This window comes from Sciurus carolinensis, chromosome 11 (genome assembly GCF_902686445.1).
Source record: "Sciurus carolinensis chromosome 11, mSciCar1.2, whole genome shotgun sequence".
Classification (NCBI taxonomy): Eukaryota; Metazoa; Chordata; class Mammalia; order Rodentia; family Sciuridae; genus Sciurus; species Sciurus carolinensis.
In genome coordinates this window covers 23795504-23802661 of record NC_062223.1, presented here as the reverse complement: position 1 = coordinate 23802661, position 7158 = coordinate 23795504, and the positions used below count along the sequence as shown (strand labels likewise).

Below are 7158 nucleotides of genomic sequence, written 5' to 3'. Positions count from 1 at the left end.
TTTACACTGAATGGTCTTATTAATGAAATTGCTGCTGATGAAAACATTGTGGAGTGTTGAGCATAATTTTCTTCTAGCAGTTGCAGAGTTTCTGGTCTAATTTCTTGGTCTTTGATCCACTTTGAGCTGACTTTTGTGCATGGCGAGAGATAGAAATCTAGTTTCATTCTTCTACATATAGATATGTATATGTATATGTTTATAGTTTCCCCCATCATTTGATTAAATCTTTCTTTTCTCCAACATATGTTTCTGGCAATTTTGTCAATTATGAGATGACTGTGTATGAGCAGGCTTGTCTCTGTGTCTTCTATTTGATTTCATGAGTCTTCATGTCTGCTTTGGTGCCAATACCATGATGTACTATATCTCTATAGAATAATTTGAGGTCTAGTGTGGTGATGTTTTCAGTATAACTCTTCTTGATCGGGATTGTTTTGACTATTCTAAGTCTGTTATTCTTCCAAATCAATTTTAGATTTTTTTTTCAGTTCTCTGGAGACTTTCATTGGCATTTTGATGGGAATTGCATTGAATCTATGTATTACTTTTGGAAGTATGACCATTTTTTATCTCTTTTATTTGTTCTTTTTTTTTAGATATACATGACAGGAGAGTGTATCTTGACATACATACATGGACTACAGCTAATTCTAGTTAGGATCCCATTCTTGTGGTTGAACATGATGTGAAGTTACACTGGTGGTATATTCAAATATGAAAAAAGGAAAGTTAGGTTAAAGTATGACTATTTTGACAGTACTAGTTATGTCTATACAAGAACATGGCAGTCTTCCCATCTTCTAAGGTCTACTTCAATTTCAATTTTTATATTTTATGTCTTCTATCCATATTGTATTTTCTCCCTTTCTTTTTTCTGATTTTTGTCAATATGAATTTCACTCTCAAAAGTATCATATATGTAGATTTATGCAATATTTACCTTTTGTGTCTTATTTCAAGTTAGCTTGATATTTTCATGGCTCATCTATATTGACATCTGTTGATGAACATTTGGGTTTTTTCCACCTTTAGCTATTGCAAATATTGCTGCTAAGAAAATCAGTTACTAAATCTGTAAGAGAATCAGCTTTTAATTAATTTGGCATTTATTGGAAGTGGAATAACTACATCATATGGTATTTCCATATTTAGTTATTTATATTTCCATAGAGACTTCAATATTTTATATTCGCATGAATAATTCAAGGAACTGATTTCCCAACATTTGTTATTTTCCATTTTTCTTTCCTTTCTCCATTTTTCTGGGTTTTTTTTCCTATTCTTGTGATGTCATATTCAAGAAATCTTAATACATACTAAGTCATGAAGTGTTTCTTCTAAGATTTTTTCTACATTTTCAATTTTAGGTCTTTTTAAGTCCTTGATACATTTAAGTATTTTTTTAACATGATGCAAGTCTCAATTTATTTGCATAAAGATATCTGGCTTCCTAAATATCATTCATTTAAAAGATTATCTTGTTAACATTAAATGGATCTTTGGCCATTTTCTGATATATATATTGACTATATATATATATATATGTTTATATCTCAGATTTATATTCTATTCCATTATTCTATGGATTATGCATCTGCTTTATTCCAGTACCTCATCATTTAGATTACTATAGCTTTTTAGTAAGTTTGAAATGAGAAAGCAGTTAGAAAATTCAAATTTGTTCTTTTTGGAGATTGTTCGGTACATATCAGAGAAAACATTCAACCTTTAGTATTTGAGATTGGCCTATTTTGCTATTGGCCTATTTCTCCAGATCCATCCATTTACCAGTGAATGTCATAAAGTTATTCTTCTTTATGGCTGAAGTAATATCCCATTGTTTATATATATGATGATTTATCTATTCATCTTTGTGTACAAGCTTTGTGTCCAGATATACAGGGGTACATATATACCCACATGGAATCCAAAAAACAATTCAGAATAGTTATTGCTATATTATTGTTTAACGTGATTTTTTCTTTTGCAAATTTAAAACACAATAGGTAAAGAAATCAAAATGTGTTATGCCCAATAACCAGATTTTTCATAAGATCATGGAAATTAAATTGATTATGAAAGTATTCCTCCTTCTTGGAAGAAATTACATTCAAACAAAATATCACATGGGGCTTTGTTTCCTCTAATTGCTCCATGTATGGCTTCTGAGGCAGCACTTCAGTTTTATTCTCCTGGATCAAAATCCCCAAGGTCTTGTGGAATTTATGTGTGGCACACTGAAGCTAGGTATAAGATTCCATCTTCTCTTCATTCTGTCATCACTGAGTTTATTTTGAAAAGATTGGAGCAGAAAAAGACTTTTTTCTTAAGAAGGCTAACAAACTTTATAAACAAATTTAATAAATGATTCAAAGTCTTCTGTATTTAGGTGGGTTGACTAAATTCTTCCTTCATTTTACTTTAGAAGGAAAAGAATGTGTTCCTATAATCTTGAAGGGGTCAAACACAGCTACAATCTAGTTGCCGTGATAACCATACAGTTCTGCTGGCTGGATATATTTGTTTCCTTTTCTTTCACTGTATGCACTCTAAAAGGCTGACCTACATTACCAGGAAATATTTTGTTTTTCTTTATCACAAACAACTTCTTTAATGCTCAAACCTTTATTTCTAAGAAGTGATAAGAATTCTGTGTTACATTGAATCATTTGCAATTACATACGTTATTCTTCGGTTGACTCTCAGAAGAAACTTTTCAGAGGATGAGACTTAATTTTTTTAAATTCTATGGTTTAAAATTCTTAATAAAGTAATGGATACATGGCAAATAAATAAAGAATAATCAGGAGTGCATGTCACTAGAAAGGAAGGAAAGAATTTGCAATCTGCACCTTGAGTCTTCAGTTTGTTGAATATTGTGAAACTTTCTGAGACTGAATGGGAGGCTGTGAACCTCAACCTGAAGCCTCAAGTTCATAAGTATTGGTGAATAAAAATCTAGAAGGGTGGAAAAGATGTGAGGGTAGGAGTTAGCCAAATATATAAATATCAGCATACATTTGTCTTTGATGGCAATGATTTTGCTTTCAGCCTTGGGCTGCTCAGAATATGTAAAAACAGATTGAAAGAAAGAATAGATACTGTGAACCATTTGAAAAAGTATGCAGAGTTATGGAATTTTGACTCAATGAGCTTTGTGTTATATTAAAATAGATTCAGGACAAAAATCAATGTAGTAGGAAGACAAATTATGAATATTGGACTGAAGGAAATCTAAAGGAGCAGTTGAAGAAGAAAATATGCAGGGATGTTATTCATGAAACATAAGTGTGTGTGTATTGTCTTGGATAATAAGATAATAATAAATCAGAGAACTACAAAATATTTCATTTCAGCTAATAAAGCATGCAACTCAAAGTATTCTATGTGGAATGATCTTTCCCTTGTGCCTACTTCTATTTTAGGTTTCCAAAAGTAGTTATAATGTGGATTAGAATAATTGTATTAAATTATAGAAAATCATAGTTGAAGTGATTTGAGGGAACACAGGACATTTAAAATGATACAATAACCTTTTTTCCATAACTGTTCTTGGTTTATAGTAAATTAGCTTGCTTAGGTCCCATGGGATTTCACTGTAACTACTTGTTTTGTAGGACTTAAGATGTGCCTTAGAGAATTGAGTGTTTACAGTGCAGTCATAATTAAATAGGCAATTTTAAAGTCTTTCGTAGTGTTGTAAGATTTTACCTAAATGCACATATAGTATGTTCCTAGAGTGCAGAATTGATTCACTTCACATCCATGCATCCACTTATTCTACAAATGTTATGGAATACCTGCTATGTCCTAGTGTTCCATCCTTGCTATTGTGGATTTTTATTTTATCATGGAACATACAATGACACAAAGAAAGTAAGAAAAGTAAGAAAGTAAAGTGAAGTAAGAAAGAAAGAAAGTAAGAAAGTAAGTGAAGTATGCTATGTTTTAGATACTGCATGAACTTTCAGGGTTTGCAGTTATTCATAAAGACAGAAAATGATGTGACCATGGCAATGACAAATGATGCAAATGAAGAAAATGTGTTGTTTCTTCAGAGATTAAGAGAATAAACTAGAGGCAGCCAGTAGAATAGAATATTGAAAGGATCATGTGGCTACCAAAACTACTGAATTCTAGAAAAAATTTCTGAACCAAAAAAAAAAAAAAAAACCACTGTAATTCCTCAGGAAGCAACATCTCATCTTTGAAGGTTTTGAGATAGATTGAACTGACCCCCTAAGAATGATGTGGTAGGAGAATTTCAACTTGCCCAGTGGCTCGGGAGACTGAGGCAGGAGGATCTGAAGTTCAAAGCAAGCCACACCAGAAGGGAGGAGCTAAGCAACTCAGTGAGATGCTATCTCTAAATAAAATACAAAATAGGGCTGGGGATGTGGCTCAGTGGTTGAATGCCCCTGAGTTAAATTCCTGATATCCCTCTACCCACTAAAGAAGAAAAAGTTTTCAACATAAAAAAAATCGGTCAGGTCTTATTGTACTTAAGTTTGTTTCACCTTGAAATTGCTCTATATACATGGATTATACCAAGAGGAGGTAAGAGCATTTATACTTTTCTATAACGATTAATGATTATTTTACAGAAAAAGTGAAGAAAAGGGATGTCTGAGCATGGGAAGGACACTGGGAAAAGAAGTTCAAAAATAACTATGAAACAACAGGAAAAAATAACTTGGTCAATTTGATGAGTCATTAATTTTCTTTTTAGAGTTTAAATTCTCAGTGATGAATAGGTGAGGCACAGAAGAAGTTGATGAAACTCATGATGAGTATTTCCTTGGAAATAAGTAAGTTCGCTAAATTGCATTTCATGCAAAAAGCTTGCCTGGCTCTTCCCATCAGGTCAATGTTCTGTGGCAATCCTGAGTTTGCGAGTTGGAGATATGTCAGGGCCAACTGCAGTTCTATTCTCCCCTCTCAACTTGTTTTCTTATTATTCCATTGTATGAGTTTCATACTCCATTATAATTGTGGCATTAATGAAGGCTTGCTTGTGAATAAATGTAACTGTCAGATATATTTTCCATGACACTCATTGTGAGCAATCACTAAGACTCTGAGTATTTCTTCATTTCAATCTGCCTTACCCTAACTTCTCTACTTTCTTCTCTGAATCAACTTCCCCATTGTATCCCCAGAACCCAAGAAAACAGACTGCTGGAGTGACATTCATCCTCCTGGGCTTCTCAGAATACCCAGAACTCCAGGTGCTCCTGTTCCTGCTCTTCCTGACCATCTACACAGTCACTGTGCTGGGCAACATAGGCATGATCCTGGTCATCAGGGTCAACCCCAAACTCCACACACCCATGTACTTTTCCCTCAGTCACTTGTCCTTCATTGATTTCTGCTACTGTACAGTGGAGACTCCCAAACTCTTAGAAAACTTGGTGATGGAAGACAGAACCATCTCCTTCCCAGGCTGCATCCTGCAGTTATTCTTTGCATGCATATTTGTGGTGTCAGAGACGTTCATGTTGGCAGTAATGGCCTATGACCAATTTGTGGCCATGTGCAATCCTCTTCTCTATACAGTTGCAATGTCCCAGAAGCTGTGTTACTTGTCAGTTGGAGCATCATACTCTTTGGGGTAGTCTGTTCCTTGACACTTACTTACTTTTTACTGAAATTATCATTCCAAGGAAATAATATCATAAATAACTTTGTTTGTAAGCATGCTGCCATTGTTGCTGTATCCTATTCAGATCCCTATATTAGCCAGAAGATCATTTTAGTGTCTGCTACATTGAATGAAATAAGCAGCCTGGTGATCATTCATGCTTCCTATGTTTTCATTTTTATCACAATCATGAAGATATCTTCAGGTGGGGGTCATCACAAAGCCTTCTCCACATGTGCCTCCCATCTGACCACAATTACCATCTTCCATGGGACCATCCTTTTTCTCTACTGTGTTCCAGTTACCAAAAGTTCTTGGCTCATGGTTAAGGTGGCCTCTCTCTTCTATACAGTGGTCATCCCCATGTTGAACCCCCTGATCTATAGCCTCAGGAACAAAGATATGAAGGAGACAGTCAGGAAATTAATCAACACCAAATTATATCACATATTGTAATGTCTGTCTAAGAATATCTTGCAGAATGGTTCAAGATATCTTGGAATCATTATCAATTTGAAAGTTCAGTTTTCAAAAACCAAGCAGTACATGTTTAATATAATCACCAGTTGATTGATAATTCAATGTCTGTTTAAATGGAAGTTTGGAAAATAAACTGTAAAATAATAAAAAGTACAGTAATCAAGTCTATTGAAATTAAAATCTCTAATCTAGTTTGTCATGGAAGAATGTTAAGTTAGCACTTTACCATTTGGCTTCTGAAATAAGTATTCTATTCCTTTTTAGTTATTTTTGAGATGTGAACTTAGAGTTTTTGCAACTTTATACCTTACCATAGAGAAATATCAAGTGCAATATAGTAACCTAAGAGTTCTTCAACACTCAGGCACAAAATTTAAAAGGAATATTTATTCAATCTCACATACAGAACATTGGTACATTATAAAAGCATAATGCATATCTCTTCCCCAAAAAGTGCATATTTTTGTTTTGTAGGTTGTATGGTGTGTGTTAGCATAAATGTTACTTGGTAATTGTATATAAGACATCAAAAATTTAAATAACTACACCTTTCATAAATAGATATTTCTAAATCTGAATTTGTCATTCATGCCAGTATTTATTTGTGTATATGTTATATACTATGCATAACAAATAAAAATTCCAGTGATATAACACAATTTTGATTGATTGATTAGGTAGTCCTGCCTACATCAGTCAGAACTTCTCTTGATTAACTTGATATATTCTGGTCTGACTGGAAAATTTATATCTCCTGCAGATGTGCACAGTGACTGGGTAATTCTGTTGAGTGTCTTTGATTCTCTTTGAACCATTGGAGTAGTAAGAATATTTTCTTCCAGTGTCAATCACAAATAGTACTAAAACAAAAGCTAGCCAAGTCTCCCTCTGCCACATTTGTGGACACATTATTAACCAATGGAAATCACAGTTGAACCCAAAGTGAATAGTTGAATCATTAACAGGAGCAAGTGTATCTGCCTATTCTGGAACTGAAAAGTGATGTGGCATAGTGCACATACAGGAAGACAAAA

General features: G+C 33.7%; 1 pseudogene; it reads left to right on the top strand.

The window, feature by feature from the left end:
- LOC124959213 (olfactory receptor 5D13-like) overlaps positions 1-6100 on the top strand; it is a 27461-nt pseudogene extending 21361 nt beyond the window's left edge.
- The last annotated feature ends 1058 nt before the right edge of the window (positions 6101-7158 follow it).